At 36.2% G+C, this 26,306-nt stretch overlaps 1 protein-coding gene across 15 annotated transcripts in view; it reads left to right on the forward strand.

The window, feature by feature from the left end:
- MBNL1 (muscleblind like splicing regulator 1) overlaps positions 1–26,306 on the forward strand; it is a 209,973-nt gene that overhangs the window by 63,226 nt on the left and 120,441 nt on the right. Inside the window, exon 1 of one of the 15 annotated variants that reach the window (XM_040480531.1) lies at positions 15,036–15,166. The exons of the other annotated variants lie outside the window; for them this stretch is intronic. The gene's annotated coding sequence lies outside the window, so the exon portion shown is untranslated. Of the gene's footprint in view, positions 1–15,035; positions 15,167–26,306 lie in introns of those variants that run through there. 15 annotated transcript variants of the gene reach the window in all.

Below are 26,306 nucleotides of genomic sequence, written 5' to 3' on the forward strand. Positions count from 1 at the left end.
TCGGGTAGCCATCAGTTTGTTCTCTATAGTTAAGAGTCTGTTTCTTGGTTGCCCCTCCTCTCTTTTTTTCTTCCTTTGCTCCTTTGTGGGAACTATAGTCTTTTACTATTGTCCTGATTAAAATTGTGCCTCTGGGTGGATAAGGTAGAAGGGGAGAATGGACGTTCAGGAGGGCAGTCCCTGGGATGGAAGAGTTACAGAATTTTTTTTTTCCAGAAAAAATCTGGAATCAAGTAACTCACACTGAAAAATACCTAGGTATGGGGGGTGGGGTGCTGAGGGCAGGCCACCTCTGAAGAGAAACTTATATATTCATATATTGGCAAACCTATCATCAGTCTACTGTCCTGGGTAACCAGAGTTGTCTCCCCCCCCCCCCCCCCTTTGAAGTCATGCTATTTTTAGTCAATAAAACCTGGCATATCACACATAGATTGATTTTTACTTACATAGAAAAAGAAAATTATTTTTTATTTTTGCTTTGCCAAGACATATTTTTATATATTGTTATTTATAACTGAACTATAACAGGAATGCATATCATAAGAACAGGTCTCAAGTGATTTTATTTGACAGAAGAATCTGTAGTTACTCTACTATCTAATTCTGCTTCTTCCACAAATATATTTTATTTTTACTTCCTCTATGAAATTAAATGAAGTAATATTGAAAATTACTATATGCTGGTCAGTGTTTTCAGTGCTTTTTATCTTTTCATAGTATTTAGTCCTCACAGAAAACTCTTTTGAGACAGTTACTAATATTCCTACGATTTTACATGTGACCACACTAAGGTACAGAGAAGTTAGGTGATGTGCACAAGGTCACTCAGCTAGTAAAATGTGAACTCCAAGCATGGTAACCTGATTTCACAGCCTGTACTTTTGACCACTTTCCTGTAAAACTTTGCTTCTTGATTTACATATCCATATCCCTAAGGATCCAACAAAGGAGTGCATAAGAATAAAAATTAATGTTTAAGGCAGATTTACAATATATACCCTAAAATGCCAAATACTAAAAAATAATTATATTTTAGGTCAAAAAACAGATCAATGAGTGAGTATTAAGATAGCACAAGATAGCAGATGCCCCCACCTTTCAAATATTACATGTTCCAAATACGTGGTCATATAGGAAAAAGGTTTTAAATTAATCATCTTAAATAAGTCGTCATTGTAGAAACTATATAGCCATCGCCCAGTGTATACAAAAAATTTTAAAAAAAGCCATATTCCAAGTTTTCATTGTTTAGAAAGCATTTCCCCATAGAAGCAATGTGGTTAAGTGATCAGGCCAGCCCTGGGAAGCCAGGTAACCCAGAGGATGCTCCAGTTATAGTCCAGTGCAAAGAATAGCCTGGAAAATACGGTTATTAAGAAAACCCAGGAAGCTCCACAGGAGCATTATGAGGGCCATCTTATCAGACATCATAAGTACTACCAGTATCAAAGACTTCAGCTGCCTTGTCAAACTGTTTGAATGGGAAAGATACATTTCACGTTTCAGTTTGGTGCTCCAGAAATTCATTTGGGCCTCATGCAGGAGAGATGGTTTTCCCCAAACTCCTGGGACACTTTCTGCAAGGCAGTGCAGGAGGCTCCCCAGCTCCATATTTGGGCTGCTCCTGTTCCCCAGGACTGGCTTTCAGCAGGGCAGTGGCTCACAATCAATAGGGACTAAAGATGGTGTGGGATGCGGAACTGTAGTCCAAAGTTTATTCGGGGTGGGAAGACTTCTTTGTCAGTGTCTTCCAACTAGTCCTGCCCCCCCCCCCCCCCGCCCCCTGCCCACCCTAAAAGCTCAACTTGTTTTCTTTTCAGATGCCCAGCTTGTTGGTTGTGAGTCTGGTCCACTGTGGAACTTAATGTTAGTGACCAGCTACTTCCCTTTTTCTTTCTTTCCTGAAATTTTCTAAAGGGTAGCCGTTGTTTTGATACTGTTGCTTTATAATTACCAGTAGCATTGGTGGATCGCGAAAATATCAAAACTAAAAAAAATACATGTATTATATTTTGTTTTCTAGCTGTTTTATCACAGAGTATAGTGAAAGGATCAGCAATAAAGACCCAGATATGAGAAGAAAGGCATATAGCAGGTCTGGGGACGAGTATTCCAGAAGGAGTATAATTGAAACACTTCTGTGTCAGACTTTGGGAGAGATGTGAAAAAGTCCTTAAGGGGCTAATTGCTAACAAGGAAACCAGTATGTTAGTGATGATGGAATTTGGAGGGGGAACTTCTCCACAGCAATTGGAGGGTCTGTGAAAAAGGAACTAAGGGAGGGAGACAGAAATGTCTCTGGTGATTTATCTTTCCTTTTACCCCTCCCTTCCCTCTCACAACTGCTAACCCTCAGACCTCAAGTGGGAAGAGATGAATAGAAGAATCTCCATTAAGAGCGTTCCCCCAGCCATGGGCTACCAAACTGGGACTGCTGTTCCTGGATCATCATTGGCCAGTTGGGAACCACCTGTATTTTAGCCCCACATTACTTAAAAAAAAATTTTTTTTAGTGTTTATTTGTTTTAGAGAGAGAGGGCTGGGGAGGGGCAGAGAGAGAGGGAGACACAGAATCCAAAGCAGGCTCCAGGCTCTGAGCTGTCAGCACACAGCCAGACACAGGGCTTGAACTCATGAGCTGCGAGATCATGACCTGAGCTGAAGTCAGACGCTTCACTGGCAGGGCCACCCAGGTGCCCCAACCATATTTGCATTTTAATTTCTGTTTGTGTTAGGTTGAGATTCACTGTTTGTTGAGACCCAGTACTCTGTTTTCTTAAGACCCCATGGGACTCCAGGTGCCTTAAGTTAGAATTTTTTTTTTTTTTTTTAGACTCTAACATTATTGAAGTAATGCTGATGGTTTTTTTTTTTTTTATTTTACTTATTTTTATTTTCTGTTTATTTTTAAATTTTATTTAAATCCAAGTTAGTTAACATATAGTGTAGTAATGGTTTCAGGAGTAGAATTTAGTGATTCATCACTTAAAACCCTATAACATCCAGTGCTTACCCCAACAAGTGCCCTCCTTATTACCATCACCCTTTTAGCCCACCCCTCACCCACCTCCTTTCCAGCAGCCCTTAGTTAAGTTAGAATTGATCTCTCTGCATAAAATTCAGGCTTGTTGTGTAAGGCTTCTGGGTTTCAGAATCACTTATACTTATGTCCAGGCTGTTCTCAAATAAGGCAAGAAGCATCTGCTGTTAATAGTTGACAGTAAATTACACAAAGTAAAACATGGAAAATTAAAGTTAGAAAAGCTGGGGAGCTTTTCTATCATTTTCAATTTTCTGCACAAGCACGGACATAATCAGTGTTTAGGATCTGCTTGTGACGGATAAATTACATCTGTAATTCATTCTTTTCCATGTTACTGCATTCAGACGATAATTTGCTTTCAGATATCTTTGCTCATCTAATATTCTAAAATCGTTTATAGACTGAAAATAAGTCTAGTTACATCTCCCAATCCCAGGAAGCTTTTAAAACTAAAGAGTGTTGGCTTACCAAATGGGCCAAATTAAAAAAAAAAGGGGGGGGGGAGGGTTTGAGAAAACATAGCCAAATTTATCGTGCCAGAAATAAGATTCCACTTTGGTAGATGACATTGCTTTTCATAAAACAATTCTCCTTTTCTCCTTTAAGGGAGACAACACAGAAATGAACCATGAAGAAAGAAGTAACTAAAGAATTCATTATTTATATAAAGAATCCTGTTGAGAAAGATCTGTATTCTGAATGAACTGTCTTTCTTCACATTATCTCATATCTCTTCATGGTTAAGTGGAAACTCATGAAATCTAAATCTAGCTATGAGAAAAGATTATCATCCTGATTTTATTTGTTGAACTTTTCTTTGCTATTATGAACTTTTACTGCAAGACATTGCCTTCCATGAATCACAGCAGAGTAGTAAATTGAAAACAAATGTCCACATAAGAGAATCCAGTATATTTAAACACACACACACACACACACACACACACACACACACACACACAGGTCAGCTTACATTCAGATGAACTAACGAGTCATTGCCTACACTGAAGAAGAGTCATCTACATTGAGGTTTTTGCCTGGTGGAGTTTATTTAGGTAGCTCCCACAAAGTGTTTAAACTACAATTAACGTATAGTAGCTTAACATGTAACGTACGATGGATTAAGTATGTGTAGTGAGAAATGCAAAATTGTTATTTTAAAAAACCTTTCTGAGCTACTCTTGGCTTCTGTATTTTTCACTAAGGATAAATAATGCTGGAGGAGAAATGTTTTTTCAGAAACATATTTTTATACTGAAAGTTTACGAATTTAAAGAAATTGCAGACCAAAGTTTTTGCCACTTCTGCATATCAACCAAAGGAAAACAATCCATTCTTCCTCCTCATTTCGTCATTTATAGCCTGCTATGTAGCAGACATTATGACGGGCAATCCTGCTGCATGGGTGAATGACTCATAAGCCCCCCCCTGCCTTTTTGGGTGTTGATAGCTTTTGAGCTTCAGAGAAGTACAATGAAGATTAAAATTATCATAGAATAATAAAACATTCTTTTAATTCTTCTGTTCTTTAAAATTTCCCAGTAGACCACAAATTTGCCCATGTAAAACATAAGTAGACAGTAAATGTCTTCATGTGTGTCTGAGGAGGTTTGTTAAGAAACACATTGGAAACTCTTACATAGTCTGCGTAGGAAGAGCAGATAAGTTTCAACTATGGTTATGTGTGTGTAAGAGGAACCGTGTGTTTGTATTAAGCAGAATGGGTTTACCACTGATTTTTACATGGATCCATCATCAGGATCTATCATTTACCCAGATCAACTAGAGTCAGATTGATTTTTAGGGAACACATATAGACATGGTTAATTTTACGTCCTGATTTGATCATTATGTATTGATTCGATAACATGCGGAGACCTCAGAATGATTAAATAATCTGTCCAGAGTTGCACAGTCTGGAAGCAGTTGAGCTGGGATTCCGCACAGGTAGCCTGTCTTCAGAGGCTGAGCTTTCAGCCTTCACTCTAACTTGAACTTGTTTATGCTGGCAGTAGTATGAAGCACGGCACCGTGATCTCATGTGTATGAAATACAGCGTTTGTTATTTGTGAGTCCACATGTTAGAGTGATAGACATAATTGGGCAAGTATTTGTTGAGTCACTGTAATTGCTTGCATTTAAGACACCTCTGTTTTTTAAATCATGATCACTCACACTTTTTCGTAATTCAGAAAGCCATCCCTGAATAATCACTAATAATATTTTTTCACCTAAGATGGGAAATTTGTATTAGAATTTTAACTAGAAGTCTGATAATATAGAGAACATAAGCCTTAGATCAGGTAGAATTTTGTAAGCCCTGCCAGACTGATACCAGAATAATAGGATGCTTTGGGAAAAAACAAATGAGAATTTCAGGATTCTAAGACAAAGCTTGTAAGGTTTTCATTTCATAACTGTCCTTTCTCTTTGCATAAAATAGAATATGCTTTCTTATTTAAAATAATAGTATAAGTCATAGTTTTCTAATATATGAGACATTGTTTTGTGAGAGGCTGAGATTTCATTCCTAAGAGTTTTACTGTGCATTTATGATAATATTGGAAACATGCAAAAAATACGCTTAAAAGCCTTCATGAGTCTTTATAAGTTATGCTCTATAAAATTAAAATCTAGAGGAAACCATTCACCTGCGTCTTCTGCAATGGGTTGTGTTGTAATGTCTATATGTTTGATGTGTCACTTAAGGTATTTATAATAACTTTTTTAAAAAAAATAATATTTTAAAAATTAGCTAGGAATGAAATTTTAGTAGTCCCTTTTAGTTTTTTTGTATATTTACCTGATACCTGCCATGTTAATATGGCTGAACTATTTAGATCCAATGAGAGGAAGTGTTTTCATATGAATACCTTAATTATTTTTAGTTTTTTTAATGTTTATTTATTTTGAGAGAGAGCACAAGCGAGGGAGGGGTAGAGAGAGGGCGACACAGAATATGAAGCAGGCTCCAGACTGAGCTGTCAGCCCAGAGCCTGATGCGGGGCTTGAACCCATGAACTGTGAGATCATGACCTGAGCTGAAGTTGGATGCTTGTGCCACCCAGGCGCCCCTGTATACCTTAATTGTAAAATATTTCACAGTATTCTTTTTAAGATTTTTGCATTCTGTGTAATTGAAATAAAAATGACTTTGTGAATATTAGGACCACTGATTGCAATTTGTTTGTGATATGGCAGAAAGCATGCTTGCTCTCAGGAAAACATGGATTTAAGAATGTAAAATACCTGGGCTTACTGGGCATTTAGTATATAACAGTTTAAATTGTAATCCTGGACTATTAATAGATGTATGTATCTTTCTTTTTAATGTTTATTTATTTTTGAGACAGAGAGAGACAGAGATGAGCAGGGGAGGGGCAGAGAGAGAGGGAGACACAGAATCTGAAGCAGGCTCCAGGCTCTGAGCTGTCGGCACAGAGCCTGACGCGGGGCTCAGACCCATGAACCGTGAGATCATGACCTGACCCGAAGTCGGATGCTTAACCAACTGAGCCACCCAGGTGCCCCTAAGAGATGCATCTCAAATATTAGTGTTCATTACATTGTTTAAAAGGCTCTGTGGGAAATACATATCCTCACAGAGCAGTTCAATTGGATGAATGATAGCATGGAGAAAAGAAAGAAGACACCTTTCTTTTTTTAAGTTTATTTATTTTGAGAGAGAGAGAAGGTGCAAGTGGGGGAGTGTCAGAGGGAAAAAAGAGAGCTAGAATTCTAAGCAGGCTGTGGCCTGTCAGGAGCCCTGAGATCTTGACTGGAGCAGAACTTAGAAGCTAAACTGAACCATCTAGGCGCCCACAAAAAGACAACCTTTAACATCAATGGCTAGTGTTATAAGGATCTTTTCTTTAGAGAAACTCCAGGCCTTTGGGCTGTTCTCTTGAATGTATGAATTTAGTCAGACAGCCAATTAGAAAGATTTTTGACAAAATTGTCTTTGATATATAAATTCAATCTTGGCGTAAAAGTCAAACTTATTTTGTGTCTAGAACAAAATTGATCACAGGAAAAAGCAGTATTTTTTGTCCTTTGATTTTATTTCTCTAGGCATTTTCTTCATGAATTGACTTTAGTGTTGGCTTGATTGATTGTTTGATTGGTGTTTTCTGAATGTCTAGATTGGCCTCTGTGTTCTTTTCCTTGGGGTGAAATTTATAATGAATATTACTTTATAGCAAATAAATACTTGTGCCAGCAATAATGAGAATATGGCCATTGGTGGTTTTCACTTAGTCCCAACGTTACGTTGGAATTTGAATCAAAGTGGGATCTTTGGAATAATTGTAAAAGCTGTACACAAAAACATTTATGGCAAAGAGTAAGAGCTGGTTAAGTGCTCAGAGTGTGAATTCAGCTGGATCTGGGTTTGGTTTCACCAGTTACTTCCTACTGACTTTGTGTCAGTCATTTTGCGCCTCCTCTATAAAATGAGGCTAAGAATACCTGCTTTGAAGGTTCGTGTGGATTCAGTGAGATTGGTTATATAATGCAGGTCACTTCATGCAGTGTCTCGCTCTGTGTAAATTCTCTATAAGTGGTAGCAGCTAGTGTTGTTCTGATCTCGGTGCTGAAATTCAGTCTACGTTACCTTCCCCCCCGATTAAGAGGAACTGTGTCTCTGGTCAGAATAAAATGTCACCCATTTTGCATATTGTACCAAAGGTATCTATCCATTATTTGATAAAAAAAAATTAAAAATCAATGTTTATCTTGATGTATAAATATGCATTATCACATACTAGGTTTTTCACTTACCTGTTATCAAGAGAAAATACCCCTTAACCTCTCAACATGTGTATCACTTGACATTGAACTCAGTGGGGTAATATTAGTAAAATACAGTGTTTGTATCCTTGTCTGTGCATATAAACCCATTTCTAAATGCAGTTATCCATGAATGAAAAAGTGGTTGTAACCAGCTGTTCCAAATTTAATTTCATTTAAAACTAATGCCTCTTTAGCTCTATGCTGGTCTAAAATAAATAATTCACATTTGATATTTCAGACACTATATTATTTATGTAAATTTCTTCTTAAAAGACTCACCTAAGACTTTTTTTCAAAAATAAAATTGATGTTTATTCAATAACGTACCAGCACAGAGTAGCAGATTAAATAATAAAGCCCCATTTTTTTCATGATTTTCACTATCCCTACTTTATTCTTTCTATGCCCATATAGAGTTGCTTACTTGGTAAAATATCTACCACTTACTTCCTCAAAGGTGTAAAGAAGTAGCCAAGTCCATGATGTTCTAGTTACCACATCCTCATTTTCCCCCTTTCACTGCGACTCAGAATTGATAGGGATCCAAATCAAGCCCTGTAAAATGGTCTCTTTCTCTGTAAGGTTTTAAAGGTGCTGGCCTAATTCACAAGCTTGGGACTTTTGGCTTTGGTTTGAAATAGGAGAGTGTACACTATTTGCAGGAAGAAGAGAAAAACCCAGCCTCCTGATTTTACTGGTTCTTCAGGAATAATATAGCCTATTAGTTTCCTACAAGCTAGCTTCAGCTTTTCCTTTGCAGTAGTGTGTGCATTTTTGTTATATATAATTCCGAATATGAATTGTGCATTTACAGTTTGATTTACTAAGCCGTGCCACTGCCTTCTTGTTAAGGATATCGGTTATTACCCATTCTATTCTGTGCATTGATTTAGTACGTGGCAATGAGTTAGTTGTATTACTTGATGTTGAAAAAGGATCAAATACATGTTCAAAGGAGATGCTTCCAGTCTATTTGAGTTGGCTATTTAGGCTTTTAACATGTGAAACAATCAGGAAAAAGTACAGAAGGGCAGGAAAATAAAATTTGTTTTCAGCATTTTAGAAGATGCCAAAAATTATACACTGAGGCCTTCCTGGAATTAAATGGTCATCTAATATTTAGTGAGCAGATGTGTAAAACCTGGGGTTTTCTTTTAAAAATTAAGGGTGGGGTAGCACCCTCAGATGTTCAAGTTTTATTGATAAAAATTTACTTCTCTTTAAGAATGGTTTCATGAAGAAACTACATATTATTGAATATAAGTAGAAGTAATAAGTAGGATGTATACCTGTCTGGGGTACTTACATTTTGGGAGGATTGTGAAGAGAGAAAGTTAAGTGAAATAATCAAGCTAGGAACCAATGAGTTTTTTGTTTTTTGTTTTTTGTTTTTTTTTTTTTTGAATCAAATGAGTTTTTTTAATCTACTGTTTCATGTTTCACAGTTAAAAATATTTTTCGGTGTATATAACAGCATGTAAGATAAGGCTCATATTTACTTAGTTTCTTTAACATAAATCGTTTGACTTTTCTAAACTTTAGACAGCCCACACTTAATGTAAAAAAAATTAACCCTCAGAATGAGATCATAGTACCATGGTTCTCTGATGAATGTTACCTTTTGTTTTAGCAGCTCAGTTGGCTCTAATCCATGGAAAAGTTTTTATTTCCCATCAGCTTCCAAGGTAGGAGCCAAACCAAAGTTAAAGAAACATTTTCCAGCAGACAAGTCTCTACAGATAATACCAACAGTCGAAGAGCATGCACTTGTGCGTTCTCTCTCTGTCTCTGTCTCTCTCTTTTTCTCTTTCTTTTACAGAAATATTAGGTCAGGAAACAATACTGAGATACTGATAATGAAAGTGACTTTCGTGTCAATAAAGGTGCTCCTTATTAATCCTTCCTAGTCGCATTATGACCTCAAAGTTTGTTTGCTTACATTTTCAGAATATATTTACTTCAGAACGATTGAAGAAGGACCATTCTGTCCCTATGTTAATATCTTCCAGGGCTTTTGATCTACAACCTTTTCTTACCTCTGGTTTATTTGGCTAGCATTTGATTTTTGAAGAATGAGGAAACATAAACAATTACGATTTTTTTTTTAAATGCCTATTAAAATACCGGCCTCAAAAGACCTGCAAGTTCACAACTTGTCAACAGTAGAAATGTGAAAAGCTCAGCATTGAATGTAGAGAGTGTATAGAAGATGGTGCCAGTTGGACCACTTACCCTTCAAATACCTACTAGACCCAAACCTTTCCCCTGCCTAGTGATCGACCATACTAACAGTAGGATTCCCTTAATTGCATGTGAGTCAACAGCTTACGTGGCATGCCCACTGTGTGCCAAACAGCATCTCGGGTACTTTTCCAGGCTTCCGGCACAAAGCAAAAAAGACTTGAAAAAGTATATTCCCCCTTCCTCACCTCCTCCCCCCACCACTCGCGCTACCACCTAGACTTACTCAGTTGAAATCTCTAAACCAAGAAACAGAGCCAGATATATTTTTAAACAGCTCTATGTTCCTGGTTAACAAACACTCTTTTAATGTTGCTGAGAGATTCAGGGAACGTCATAGTTTTGCCATGACTTCTCAATCTACATAGAAGATGTGTGTTTTTTTTCCTAAGGATAGAACCATCTGGAAACCTTTGCATGCTCCAGACTCTCTCACACACAGCTGGCTTTTACTTTCTGATTTGCACCATAGATAAATTTTAAAACAAGGTTGGTAAAAACAAAATAATCCCACCTACTTAGTAATTTCTTATTCATAGTTAGAAAATGGAGTCACTTCATTTCATTAATGTCCCCATTAGGTTTCAGATTCAGGAATAGTTTTTCTCTCTAAATGACATTCCCTATGATCTCTGTTCCCTAAAAAAAATGCTATTTGATGTATGTTGATTACAATTAGCAGGTTTCCATATGTTGTGTATTTTTCATGTTGCTATGTCTTTTATAATAGCCACTTGGTTAAAAAAAAAAAAGTGTTACTTTTAAGCCTTGTAATGTTTGTCCACAAATGTGGAGTTTCAGTGATCACATGGTTGACTTCATAACCTTTTTTGGTACAGAATTTCGTATTTCTTACGTATTTTATTTATTACCTGCAAATAACTCCAAACAGAGTAATCTCCAAATAACTCTTATGTGTTCTCTTTGAATTTCTGATTAATAATTATTTATAGCACTGAAGTTAAAAGTGATGATAGTCTGTTATCACTTAGGGACCTTCTTTTGTTCATTTGACCTTTTACCTTTGAGTAAAATGGATTTAAATGTCTGAAACTTTTCTTGCATAAGTGGTAGTCCTCAGACATAGCAAATATGTTCTGTGTGGATATAGTTTTTCAAATTAACAATGCATGAAAATGGTACTAAGACCCCAAATGCTGTAGCTTTGGAACTTCATACATAAATTGCATGTGTTGTTGTAGGAAATGGAAAATGGATGGTCAGCCTTAGCCTGTAGTATATTTTGACAGCATGAATGAGTCAAGCAAGCAATTTTCCAGACTGTTTAATAGTACAAAGGAAAGGGCTTCTAAGGAAGTTATTCTTATGACTGGCTGAAAATATTTTTCTGAGTAACTGTTCTAGAGAAAAACAGGTCATCATTGGAAGGAAATGAAATCTCAAGTTATCAACATTCTGAAAGTGATTTGATCACTAAAATGTGTTTCTCTTATGACAAAACTCCTTAAAAGGATACTGCTTCATACATTTCCAATTATTTAATGAATATTATCTTGAAAGTCAACAAGAAATTATGCGACATCATTATACATTTTAGCTCAACCAGCGTGGCAGAACATTGGCCATTCTATTTCTTGAACGGTTGGTTTTTTTTTTCTAGTAGCACAAATAACACCGCATCATCATAAACTTAAAGATCAAATGTTTTAGGTTAATAAAATTACTGCATATTTATTCCACCATGTGGTTTTAAACTATATTTGAATGAAAATAGGGCTTGATCTATGGAAAATCACTCTTCTAGGTGGTTTGAAAAGATGCATTGTCCAACAGCAAGTCTTCACCCGGTGACAGGGTTCAGTGTGAGCTTGAATGGATTCCAACCACGGGGTTTATCATTACTGCATAGATCTTTGAAAGGACAGGCTGCAAATCTGGTCTCTAAGCCATGACTAGCTCTTATGTCAATTTGAAGAATAGAAATAAAATCAATACAGATTAAAAAAATAAAAGACACTCTGCAGTCATTCACAGACTGCAGCCGGCTTTCAAATTATAATATCCTGGCTAGTTAAGTACCCTTGATTATTGTGATTTTTCAATACGAGGTTAATGTTTAAAATTTGGCATTTAACCTACTAATCTCATTTTTATGTGTACTGTTAGAAGTGTTTCTAGTATTTTTGAAGTCACTTGAAAGAAAATCGAGATTTAGCCTTAGTTCCACGTAGAGTAAGTTTTGACCAGAGAAACTATGTGAAGGAAAATCACTCTGTAGTCAAGACTCCACTGCAAGTGAAGCTTTATAAAAAATTTAAGAATGAAAACCTCAGCTGCTAGGTTTTTCCATGGAAAACCTGACTATTTTTGTTGCCTAGCAATTTAAGATTTTTTTTTCATTTTAAAGGATTGTTTATGTAATAATGTTCAAGGGTTTTGCTTGATATTTAGAGGTAAGTTGTTTTTTCTTTGTCATTTTCGCTGTTGAACTCCAGTGATGCCTAGATTCTTAGGATTGCAGTTAGAAGAGTCTTTAGAAACAATTTTATTAAATTTTTTTTTTTTTTTTTTTTTTACTGATTTGGAAACTGAGGAGCCATCAGTGAGGTTAGGGCTCAATTATAGTCATAAAGATCCTAAGATCATCAGGAACCTTTAAATATGACTAGTCAATAGGTCATAGCAAAAACTGGAATATCTTGTCTTCCATTTCTCACAAATGGCTTTACTGACACACCTGATTGATGAAAACTGCTATTCAGGTCAGGTCACTGCTTTTTACTGCTATTAAGGTGGATAACTTTCTTGACTATTCTGATGCCTTGATGACTGGTGTCATTAAAGGTTTACCGTGTTTGCTGTTTAATAGCAGGATCTTCAAAAAAAAAAGTATGTATGTATATACCCAAGTTTGTTCTAAAACTAATAAAAGGATATACAGGACACGGTTTAAAATTATAGTAACATATATAATACTCTATGTTTTGAATTCTACAATAGCCAGTGGATTCTTCCAGATGCTTTTTGTTTGTTTGCTAACCTCTTGCATCTGTACCCAACCTGTGGTTGCAGTTGACAGGTGAATTTAATTCTTCCTCTGTGCTCTTACTTCTAAGAGGCTCTCATTGTACAGTAATTATCAAAAGAGACATACTCTATGAAAGGACTAACTCTTCTTCTCTACTTTTCCCTAGCATTCTATGTATCATAGAATGAATCACATTGTACCTGATTTTACAGTTCATTTGTTCATGTTTCTTTTTTTCCCCACTAGCTTTTTTTTTCAACGTTTTTTTTTTTATTTATTTTTGGGACAGAGAGAGACAGAGCATGAACGGGGGAGGGGCAGAGAGAGAGGGAGACACAGAATCCGAAACAGGCTCCAGGCTCTGAGCTGTCAGCCCAGAGCCCGACGCGGGGCTCGAACTCACGGACCGCGAGATCGTGACCTGGCTCAAGTCGGACGCTTAACCGACTGCGCCACCCAGGCGCCCCCCCACTAGCTTTTAAGCTCCTTAAGCATGGGAAGCTTACATTAATCACCTCTGTATGTATGGTGTTCTGTATAGCCTTGGCATTTATTAAGGGTTTCATGAATTGAAAGCAATGTTTCTTCCTGACCATGACCAATAATTTTGAACAGACTTTATGTGCTTTTAAATTCAACTTTAGAGAATTTTTTTTTTTTCTTGGAATGGGACATTTGTTGGATAGCAACATGTACACTGTTTCTGTAAGGAATGCTTCATTTATGGTGGGACTCAAACAGTTGAGTTGCTCTGGCATTATAGTGGATTGTTTGTATTCTCTTGTAAATTTCTGAAACAGGCCTTTATTTGCCCTCATGCCGTGTTTTGTATGTTACCTTGTACATGCAGAACATAGGGAACTGCTCAGGCTTCCTGAAACATGGCTGTATATACAGCCCATGTCCCTAATGGAGAATGATAATTGGTTGGTGCAGTGGCACAATACAGTTATTTTTCTAACAATATTCACTCTCTGTTAGTAAAGTGCTTTGTTAGGAAAGTGTCAAGTTTATGTAGAATATTTACCCTTCAAAAGTTGCACAGGGGAAGTGGTATTACCAGGGTAGCAACATTATCAGTCTTTTCTTTCTTTCTTTTTCTTTTTTTCTTTTTCTTTCTTTTCTTTCTTTTTCTTTCTTTCTTTCCTTTCTTTCTTTTTCTTTCTTTCTTTCTTTCTTTCTTTCTTTCTTTCTTTCTTTCTTTCTTTCTTTCTTTCTTTCCCTTCCTTCCTTCCTTCCTTCCTTCCTTCCTTCCTTCCTTCCTTCCTTCCTTCCTTCCTTCCTTCCTTCCTTTTTCTTTCTCTTTCTTTCTTTCTTTCCTTTCTTCCTTCCTTCCTTCCTTCATTCCTTCTTTTTTTTTTTTTAACTCTATTGAGAATACTGAGAGGAATCTTGGTTAGTGTTCGTGCTTATTGTGAGAGGAATATCCTGGGAACCAGACTGCAACTGTAGCAACTATAATAGTTGTTATATTATGGAACTAATAGTAGCAAAGATTTTTATAGGGAGATCTCTATATCTCTGTTGCACTTAAATTTCGACACTAATTTTAGAAGAAAAAAAAGTTCTGTCTTCCGAGTGCTGAAAACTTTACAGTGTTGTAGATCTTCAACCTGAAGCAGAAAAGACCGTCTTTGCTTCTGAAAAGTATCAATGCCTACGCCCTGCCTCTATGTTAACCTGCTCATTACTTTTCCCCTCCAGTAGTTATTTTAGGAGCTGTATGATATAAGCTGTTTTAGAAAGAAATGAAAAGTTCTAGAGGGTCAAAAATGATTTGGATTATGTGTTGATACCAATAGTCCTAGCAATTAAATGTTTGAGAAGAAACCTATATTTATCCACTGCGAAGAGGGTCATCAGGGGGGATTAAAAATTTAGTACTTTAGGCTCATTAAGGGTTAGAGTGGAGTAATTATGTAGCTGTTAACAAATGCTTCAATCTCCACTTGAACATTAAGATATATTACTCCTTGAGACTTATTGGCCCTCTTCAAGTCGCTTCACAATTTTGTAAATGTCATCTACTTTGAGAATAAATTCTGCTGATCCATTATTTTAGATTTGGCATCCTTTTCTGCAGAGTGTTTTCAGAAAAGGTAAGGTCTTGAAAATAATCTTAAAGAGATACGGGCTGCATAGAGTTTCTCCCCTTGGCATGAAGCAGTACTTACTGTCTGGAACAGGGAGCCTCTTCATACGTTGCTCAAAAGAGAGGAATTTAGAGAAGACCTTCGTGCAGCATTTATTTTGTTTGCTGATGATTATGAGGCTAGTCTGATTTTCTAATCTTGCAAGTTGGGAAATAATTAAAATGTTCCGGAAATAGCAAATTGAGCCCAGTATGCCATTCTTCATCGTGCAAATTGCAAGGAGTAGTACATCAGTAACTGCGTATCTATTTTTTCAGGTTAGGCTTCCTATTTGTATAGCTAGTCAGTAACATGTTAACTTCAAAACATGTTAATTTCAAAATGTTATTTTCAGATCCACTTAGAAACTAACTGGAAGAGATAGTGATATTTGTTTTCTCTTGACTTTTTTGTTTTGCTTTGTTGTTTGTTTGTTTAATCTGGACAGATCACTTTTCACCTAAGGCAGTCTTTTAATCACTAACCCAAAGCCTAGTGACTCATATGCTTCTAATAAGTTAGGTAATATTACTATTATATAGAAATATGAAAACTCATACATTAGTTACAAGGTTATTTTACTGCATGAAAATGCAGTGACCGTAGACGCACATTAGAATTCTACCATACTCCTGGCATAGACCATTGTAGTTAGTTTTAACTGCTGTGTTCCCTGTCTGGAAGCTTTTAAAAAGCAGAGGTTGTGCCTTGGTCATCTATGAATCTTTGGTGCCTGCCCATAGGTCTAACATGTGGCAGACTTCCAATAAATATTATATTGCTTTACTATTATGAAAATGGAACAAAATGTGGAATACCAGTTGAAATCTTAGCTCCTAATTTATGCCATAACCTTCTTAACCTTACTTCCAAACTTTACAAAGAAACTATTAAACTAATTAACAGATGTTACAGTTATAAATTAGACCATACATTTCATCACAAGTTGACACAGTCACCTCTTTAAAAGTCCTCTTTCATTCAAGGAAATGAAAATTAGCATTATGTACAGAACACTAGAATTGTTTTACTTGGATTTTCACTTCTCTAACGGTGATATCAAAAAGATAAAAATACACATCTGGACTCTCATCTAAGTCTGATAACTCGACTGGAAAAAATGTCAGTTTAGTTAAGTAACAATATTGGTTGGTTGAGATATTTTATGTACTAGAAAACAGTGTTGTTGATTGATTTTTTCATTTTTGAATATGTATTCTGTGAATTTTTCTCCCCTATGGCACTAGACTGAAAAGTGGTATTTTTCTGCCATTGGTAAGCATTCTGAGTAAAAAAATCAATAGTTAAATTGACCCAATAAAAGATGTCTGGGACTTACTGTTGAGACAAGATCATCAGAAGACAAAGTATACAGACTCTAACAAGGCTCAGAAGCATCTTTTGCATTTGTTTTGCATATGTATTAAATAGCATCCACGGTGCTAATGAATTGCATTTTTTTTTTTTCTTTGGAGTCTGTTTAAGCCAGGATTCTGTTAACTAATGGATAGGCTGCAGGTTCCTTAGAGCCAGAGTCAGTAACAGGTCAGCAACAGACTTCCCACATGCCAAAAATGGAGGCATCTGGTTTAAGGTTGCTAGACCTCTAAAGAAATTTGTATATAATTTGGCTTTTTTTGCTTTGCTGATCACTACTTGCTTCTCCTCAGCACTATATTTGCATTCTATGTGAAAAATAGATTTAATATTTCATTAATATTTTATCTAGATATATTTATTTATCAGACACTGTTGTTAAATGGTAAAGGGACTTCATAAGGAGATAGGATCAATATGGTAATATTAATAATTCTAACTCTCTTTTATGCACATATAAAATTCATCTAACTATGCTTATTCATTCCATGCTATTGTTAAATGAGTAACTCAAAGGAATTTATTTAAAGCAATGGTGTAAATATACACATATTAATCATTTGAACTCCATTTTATATACATATATCTGCATATTCTTTAATTTTTTTAATGTTTATGTTTGTGTGTGTGTGTGTGTGTGTGTGTGTGTGTGTGTGTGTGTGAGAGAGAGAGAGAGAGAGACCGAGAGAGAGAGAGAGAGAGAGAGAGCGCGAGCGCACAAGCGGGGAGGGGCAGCAGAATCCAAAGCAGGCTCCAGGCTCTGAGCTGTCAACACAGAGCCCGATTCTGGACTTGAACTCATGAACCACGAGATCATGACCTCAGCCAAAGTCAGATGCTGAACCAACTGAGCCTCCCAGGCAACCCTGCATATTCTTTAAATATAAATAAGACATACATATATATAAATCCAGTTTTATTATTGGCTTTTTTTTCTCTCCTTCCTTCTGATCAGTATCATTCAACACCTTGTATATGGCAGGAAGTCTATAGAACACGGAACGCAAAAGTAATCTCCCTTTTTTTAGTTGCAATGTCTGTTGCTGACCCACATCAAGTAATTTCCTTCAACTATATTTTCATTTTTAACTTTTCCAGTTTGAAATAAATCCTCTTATGTGTTACCTGAGGGAGGAATAGTTTAGCAGGAAATCACTTACTAATCACAGTTCATTAATCACATGGAAAGAATAGTTTTTTAAATGTCAACTCTTCACTCACAGAAAACGTATGTTTCCTTGTGGAATCTCGATGAATTACTGTTTGCCCTCATTGCCTTTCATACATTATATTGTATTCCTTAGGTGTTCATGAATTGCACATACAAATTGGCTATTACTCAAGTACAGAGTCTTGTAATCAGAGATAGCAGGTGTACCTTTTCTTTGACTTTCCTGTTATCTTCTTGACCATATAATCAGGCTGTTATTTCTCTATCTGAATAGCTTATTGAAGGCTATGGCCAGTGGTATGCTGGAGCTGGCTCACATAAGACTTCTTTCCAACTCCAGGTTAAGTGATGTCATGTTGGCATCTTGAAATTGGCCATGGAAGGGGCGCCTGGGTGGCGCAGTCGGTTAAGCGTCCGACTTCAGCCAGGTCACGATCTCACGGTCTGTGAGTTCGAGCCCCGCATCAGGCTCTGGGCTGATGGCTCGGAGCCTGGAGCCTGTTTCCGATTCTGTGTCTCCCTCTCTCTCTGCCCCTCCCCCGTTCATGCTCTGTCTCTCTCTGTCCCCAAAATAAATAAACGTTGAAAAAAAAAATTAAAAAAAAAAAAGAAATTGGCCATGGTAGGAGTATTTACACCATGGAAATTGACAACTCAGGGTCCTTCCCTCTCCAGAGAGCCACTTAGACACTTAGCACCACCCACTGTTTTAGTGTCATCTCTTCTTCTTTAAATCATGTGACCATGTAGAATTTTATTTCCAAATATTTTTCCCCACATTTTTTGCGACACTCAGAACATTTCTCAGCATACCACTTGCTAACTGAGTGACTGAGCAAGTTACTTAGGCCTTCTGTGTCCCACTGTCCTGATGTCTATGTTAGGGATAATAATAGTACCTACCTCGGGATTGATGTGAGGTTGAATGAGAAATACATTTATCTCAGTATATTAGCAAAATGCCTGATGCACAGGCACTCCATGATATGAGCACTCCAATAATACTACCTGAACTTGTCTCTCTGTACCTTAACTAATAGATATTTATTGATCCCATACTAAATACTTAGCATTTTGTTGAGTCCACTGGGTTATTGATTGAGGCCCAATGCCTGTAACAGTGAGTATTGATGATAGTGCCCTATTGCAAAACACTTCCTCTTTTGCTATTCCAACCTAATGTCTTTTGTCCTTTCTGTCTTTTGGCTTAGAATTTTTTTCCTCCCCTAAAATAGTTTTGTGTACTTTTTCCATATAACCTTATCCTCACCCCAGCCCTGGCCATGTTATTGTCCTGTCTCCTTGTGTCTGTGGTATGCCCCATTCATCTCTGTCTGTCTTCGGCACAAGAATTGTAATTATGTACCTCTCTCCCTCTCTCAATTTGAGCGCATGGCTTGTGACTTACCACTTTGTGTTCTTACCGTTTAGTGAAATACTGAATATGTAGTACACCAACTAGAAACACATGTTCACTCATTGTTGACTGAAGAAATAAGACGGACTTTGCTCATAAAGACCTTATTACTTGGTTGAAGAGGTAATACATATACATGGGGAATGAAGGTGAACAAGAAAGCATTTTAACGATGGTATCTATGTTTTTAGGTTTTTTAAGTTTATAATTTATTTTCCGATATAGATGATTTTTGTAAGTAGGTTTAAGTCAGTTGTGTTTCTGTTACAGATATAGATATTTATGTTCACAGATATAAATGAATTGTTAGGTCAGCCAGATCAGATGGTTAGAAGCAAAGTCTAGCTTGTCAAGTAGGTTTTGTGACTTTGGTTCAAAAATATAATACGAAGTTCACTTATTCTTCCAGGTAGTAACTGTCTCTCTTTTACTTTCTGTTTGTGGTGTGGTTTTGTTTTGTTTTAGTTTTGTTTTGTTTAGCTTTTAAAAATTATTATGGCAATTTTCAAACATATACAAAAATTAGAGAAAATATTGTAGCAACCTCTATGTATGTATGAATCAGCATTTTGTATGCATGTATCCATATGTGCATCAGTCAACATTTTGCCCATTTTGTTTTGTTTCTTACCTCTCACATACCTTTTATCCCTGATGTATTTTAAAACAAATTCGGACATCCTATTAGTTTACCTATAAATTCTTTAGTATGCATCTGTCTGTGACAGATTAGAACTTCTTTTACATATAATGCTGTTTCCAAATCTATCAAAACTGACAATAATTTCATTGTATTACTTAGTACCCACGTTATGTTTAATTTCCCCCTGTTGTCAGAGCAAGATCTATTTTTACAGGTGGAGTGATCAGATGAGCATCTAAAGATTTACACATTCCATTTGGAAGTGAGGTCTTTGGACATTCTTTTTTTTTTTGTTAAATTTTTTTTTCAACGTTTTTATTTATTTTTGGGACAGAGAGAGACAGAGCATGAACGGGGGAGATGCAGAGAGAGAGGGAGACACAGAATCAGAAACAGGCTCCAGGCTCCGAGCCATCAGCCCAGAGCCTGACGCGGGGCTCGAACTCACGGAGCGCGAGATCGTGACCTGGCTGAAGCCGAACGCTTAACCGACTGCGCCACCCAGGCGCCCCTGGACATTCTTTTAGTCTGTGATAGTTTCTGCTCCTTTTTTCTTCCCATGCCTTTATCTGTTGAAGACTTTAGTCACTGTCCTGAAGAAGATTTGAGATTCTGAATGTAGCTAGTTGTTTCCCTGTGTATTGTTGACCATGTTCTTCCATCTCCCTGGTTTTCTGGAGACTAGAAATTAAAGCTATCATTGAGTTGAGTTGTAATGCTATTTATTATTTGGTGTGAATACCTCCTGGATGGTGCTGTGTACTTTCAATTGCATCTCACCAAAGGGGCATAATTTCTGTTGTACTCACATTTAATGATGCTAAAATCTGTCGATAAGTTCAGGCCAGCCTAGGCCAATCCTATAAAGTTCTTTATCAGACTTGGATTAGTGTTTCATCTCATTGTTCATTATTGCATAGCTTCATGATTTCTTTTAGGGATTGCCAAATGATGACTTTTCATTCTATCATTCCTGCTGCATTCATTACCTGTAATTTTTCTATAGAGAACTTTTTTTAGTAACTAATTGGCACCTTCATCATACAGTTTATATTAGAAAGGTGGAGAAAAATGCCTGAGTTTTATTTATCTATTCCAGAATATAATTTCTTAATGCATGACCCAAATATAGTTATAGATACATTCAAAGTATTCTAACAAATTTTGATAAAATTTCCCTTGGGGATATTCTTTGAGTTATTTCTCTTAATCCTCTTTTGTTGATTATTACATTTTGAGAATATTCCTTCCCTTGTGGTGACAGGAAGTCTCTTCTCCTTCCTTTTGTGTTTACCATAATATACCTCTATATGATTGAATTTATCCACTTAGAAGATACTTATTGAGCATGTTTTTTATGGGGGGAAGACAGGTAAGCGCTGTGCGAGTCACTGGGCATATGGACACAAGCCCTGCCTTTTTCATAGAGTTATATATTTATTTTCTATGTATAATGTGATGTGATTAAGACAAATATGTATATGAATCTGGTTTTGGTTACTATAATATTTTGATGTCCTATATTATAAATATGAACCAGGAATGCTTTAACTGACTTTAGAGTTCCTGGGCGTAGAGTCCAAAATAGGGATAATAAAGAGGTTTAAAGTTAAGTTGTTGGTGCTGACCCAAAGAAAAATGACATGTCTCCATATAGGGCATTGTATGCAACAAGGCAGGAAATTTTAATTTTTGTTATTTGAAAAAGTAAGAAGAGGGAATGATGGGGATTCCCCCCCGAAAAACTGAAAGTAAATGGGAAGCTCTTCTGCTATTTTAACTTAAGCAAATGTACTTGAACTTTATTTGACTTTTATTTCCAGAAAGTGAAGGTGACATTTTAGGGATGTATTTATCTCCTGTAATTAAAGTCTGTTTTGTCAGATTTTTAAAGATGTTTTTGGGTTTTAGAGAATGTACAATTCTTAAGACCCTTGTGAACATTTTCTTGTGTGAATAGCCAGTGTAAACAGGAGTAGTAAGGTACTGCTCTCTCTATGGGATCCTGTGACTATGAGGTCATATAATATTGGATTCACCAAAAAGTGGATTATGTAAATCTGAGGTTATGATTAATATTTTGTTAGGCATGCCATATTAGCTTATAAACTTTGGGTATATTACTTAAATACTCATTGTAATTTTAAAACGCTTCTCAGAGGCTTTCTCTGAGATAAAAACTCTACTCCTGTTCAGATAGTGTATAGCTATATAGTTGTTATGATTGTTTAAAATTAGGGTAGAAGTCAAGTTCTGGGCATGTAATTAAAATAACTTTTTGCAATTGAGAATCAGTAGCTGGGAAAACTTTACATTCTGCTTGTAAGTCTATGCTAACATGTTTTATGATGTTATGGAGAAGTTCTGGGAAGCAAGAGAATTTTAAGAGAAGTGGCATTACGTTTGCTTTGCTAGCACTTATCAGGAAATTTGCAAGGACACAAAAAGCTAAGCCCTTTAATTGTGATGTCTGGTAACTGAGGATTAGACTGAATTTAGCTTTGAAGATCAACAAATGGGCATTTATATTATGTCGATTGAAAGAAGAGTTGCATTTTTGGCGTGAGGAGATAGCTTAATCTGTATAGCACAAAAGCTGACCCAAAAAAGTGGGCTAATATCTAAATATTGACTATTTTAATCTGTTGAAAACGGAAGGCTAGCATCAAGGGTACAGTAGTAAAATTCTAAAAGGAGTTGTTGAAAAGTAAATGTTACGCAACATGAAAAGAATACCAGGGGAAAAACTGACAGAGTAGAATAACAGGAAGATTAGTCATTTCTGGAAGGGAAAAAAAAAGGTGGAGAGAGGGGGAAGAAATATTTTAAACAGGAATGCAGAACTGGAAGTGCTAGTGCTAAGAGACAGATAGGAGCTAATTTAGGAGTGAAACAGAGCCTAAAAAAGGAAAAATACTGGTCACATTTCATCATGCAATATAAAGTTTATATGAACAAATAAAAATAAAAACGGGGACCATTCTCTGTTGGTAACTGAGAGAACCCTGTAAAAGTAGTAAAAGAATGATGTTTACTTCTTAGCCTATTTGACTTGGCTGAGGTCAGCCAGCAATGCCAAATGCGCATAAAGAAAATGTATTTCTTTGAAAACACACTTAATGTCCTACTCTTTTCAGGGGTTGGATAAAATGAAAGCATCCTGGACATTTTAAAATACGTGTGCTATTTGGCTTGACATAATTTTCACTTACACATTTCCTTATCTGACTACTGAAGGAGTAGCAGTCTCCCGAGTATTTTAAGAATTATTTCTGGAAATCCTCAAAAAATATAAATTGCAACTCACTATGTATCTTAAAAAATATATAACAATCCTTATAACAGAAAACAAGAAAGTAAACTTCACAAGTGTGTGTGTGTGTGTGTGTGTGTGTGTGTGTGTGTGTGTGTGTGTGTATAATCCCATTAGTCCCTAGTTTCTACCCAGGTAGGAGGGGCATTTGTGGAACAGATTTGGCTGGGCACATTTTCCAACTGCTCTGAGTGTTCTCATCTGTCAGATGGGAACAATAATATGCCTGCCTTAAAGTTGTGCAATGAGGATTAACCGAACTAGTAGACATACTCCTATACCTAACACGGAGGTGGCGTTTTGTTCTTTTAATTTATAATCTTGTCCCCAAGGCATGGAACACAGGCTTGTATGATACATTTCCAGCTAACACATGAGAAGTTGGACCGGTGCAGGAGAGGCTCTTACTCATGCCCTTGACAACTTAAGCTGTTATTTGATAGGTTACATATGTATCCATACTTGACAAATGTAAATGAATTATTTCTCTTGGCCATTGCTTACTAACTCCAGTAAACAATGAACTGCATAAATGTATTAAAGTAGATCTCTCTAGTGTTATATAAGCACGATATCAGGACAAAATCTGCTTATTCTTCTATTAGGAAAGATACACTAGTATTATTGAAATGTAGAAAATGGCTTAATGTATATTGAAATAAAGATAAATTAATCAAATTTAGAGACCCAAGACTTCTGTTATTTTATGTAACTATATGTAATATGTCATCCTGTGTTATTGAATTAATAGAAATGTGATATATAATCAGGAAAGCATTTCCTGTTGATTTTATGACAAATTCCAGTTCTTTCATAGCTCATGTGCACATAACTTGCTGAGATAAATTCTAACTCCAGGACAAAATTTGGTATTGTCTGAACACCAAATACTACTAAAAAATCTTCCTGTTTCTCTCTCCTCGTCCTCTCTTTCTCTCCCCTTTCTGTCTTTACCCACACATACTCTCACACACACACACACACACACACACACACACACACACAGAGAGAGAGAGAGAGAGAGAGAGAGAGAGAGAGAGAGAGAGAGAGCGAGCCAGCCCCTGGGCATAACCTGCATAGGAAATGTTTATTTTCCAGACTAAAGGAAACAAATGTTATCTCGAACACTGAAAGTCCTTCCTTTTCCTGGTTTGGAAACACTAAGTCACACTGAGTTGCTTGTAGATTTTCTTTAGCTAGCATTTAGGTTTATTTAAAGCATAAAGTTGTGAGGACAGAATGACTCAGGGGTTTGTAATGCACAATTAGAGCTTTTCACTTTTAGGTCACCATTTTATATTTGGCTGACTTCGTGTTAGTTAAGAATTGGTAATAGTGCGTTGTTTACTTTCAGGACAACCTGGGGAGCTCACTGCAGCCTTACCTGTTTTGATCAAAGTGTGGCCTAGAGTTGGTGCTTATCAATCCCTTTCTTTCCAGATAAAGCCAAATTCAAGGAATTAAATAAAAGAGAGTATACCCAGTAAAAGCTGATGAATAAAAAGCTGCTAAGTATTCATCTACAGATATGACTTCTGTTGTTTGATATCTTTCTAAAGTAAAGTCTTAAAATGACCCAAACTTATATTTCTCTGTTTTTAATTGCACTGTCATTAACATCAGCAAGAAATAATAATTGTTGCTGTAGTAGATAACTTGAACAGTCAGAAAAATATATATATTCAATATCTATATATCTGTATCTATGTATCTAGAGATAGAGATATACGGATATTTAATATTAAATATCTAATCTATTAAATATCTAAATATTTAATATTAAATATCTAATCTATTAAATATCTAAATATTTAATATTAAATATCTGTATATCTCTATATGTAGATATATATCTGTATTTTTTCTATATCTAGATATCTAGAAATATCTATATATAGATATTTGAATATATATTTTTAGATAGAGATATGTAGATATTTAGAAGATATATAGATATCTGGATGACGGCATAAATGAGTCATGATCTTCCTAGTCTATCACTTAGTAGTGCCAAGGTCATAGAAATCATTTGTTACGATCTGTCTTATGTAAAAGCCTATGAGGTTACTTTGTTTTCCTCATCCAAAAGATGTCAGAATGTGTTGTTTTTTTTTTTTTTAGAATTTTTGAATAACTTTTGTGTTAATTTAGTGTTAACATTGAAGACAAATTTAAATCTTGTTGTCAGCCAAAGAGTGAATCAAGCTTATGTGGGTACGATGTATAATGCCACCACTCAAGGAACTCTGCAGAGAAGATAATTGTCTAGAAATTGGGTAAAGAATTGTTGCCTTCCTTCTTTGGAAACTTTTGATTTCAAAAATAATCGAGAGTAAATAGACTCTAATGCATCACCTCAGGCTGTGCCACATGGGCACCTAAATTTCTTCTTGCTAAATGCCACCAAATGGCTGTATTTCTTACAGCTTATGGCTAAATTCTGACAGAGGGTATATGACTTCACCATAACTGTATTTTCTCTCTGAAGTTTTCATAGTTTCTTGTGCTAATTTATATTAGGTTAGAGCCGAAAAAGCTGAAGCTAGCCAAACTTTGTCCAGAGGGTTGGGCCTGCTGCCAAATTAAAGAGAGAGATTGGTTTCCATATTCTCCATTGGTTTCGCAGTCTTATATTTGCAACTGTAGGTGCTCGATTTGAGCTGTCTGCGATTACCCAGATGGCTTTGTGTCCTCAAGAGCTCATTCAAAGACGGTCATTTCACCTGCTGAATATTCAAGGAAGTACCTTGGTCCAAGGTTGGTTCAGCCCATATCTCAAGGGATGATCCTCAGATTTCTGAAGCTTCCTCTGATCTCACAATTATTGTCTTGGTCCTGCATACAATTAAATGTATAATTAAATGATGCGAATAAAATAGAAGTATGGCTGCCAGCAATGGTAATCTCCCAAACACGATGACCAGTACTGTGATGATGATAATGTTACTGCCCTGTTAGTGCTTCTGAAGATAAGATATACTTGGGAAAAAAATGTGACAACTGAATTTGTCCTCTCCTTTTTTAAAAAAAAATTTAGATGTTTGTTCATTTTTGATAGAGAGAGAGAGAGAGAGAGAGAGAGAAAGAAAGAAAGAAAGGAAGGAAGGAAGGAAGGAAGGAAGGAAGGAAGGAAGGAAGGAAGAAAGAAAGAAAGAAAGAAAGAAAGAAAGAAAGAAAGAAAGAAAG

The sequence above is a fragment of the Herpailurus yagouaroundi genome, unplaced genomic scaffold, assembly GCF_014898765.1.
Source record: "Herpailurus yagouaroundi ecotype Mexico unplaced genomic scaffold, PumYag 159, whole genome shotgun sequence".
NCBI classification, from domain to species: Eukaryota; Metazoa; Chordata; class Mammalia; order Carnivora; family Felidae; genus Herpailurus; species Herpailurus yagouaroundi.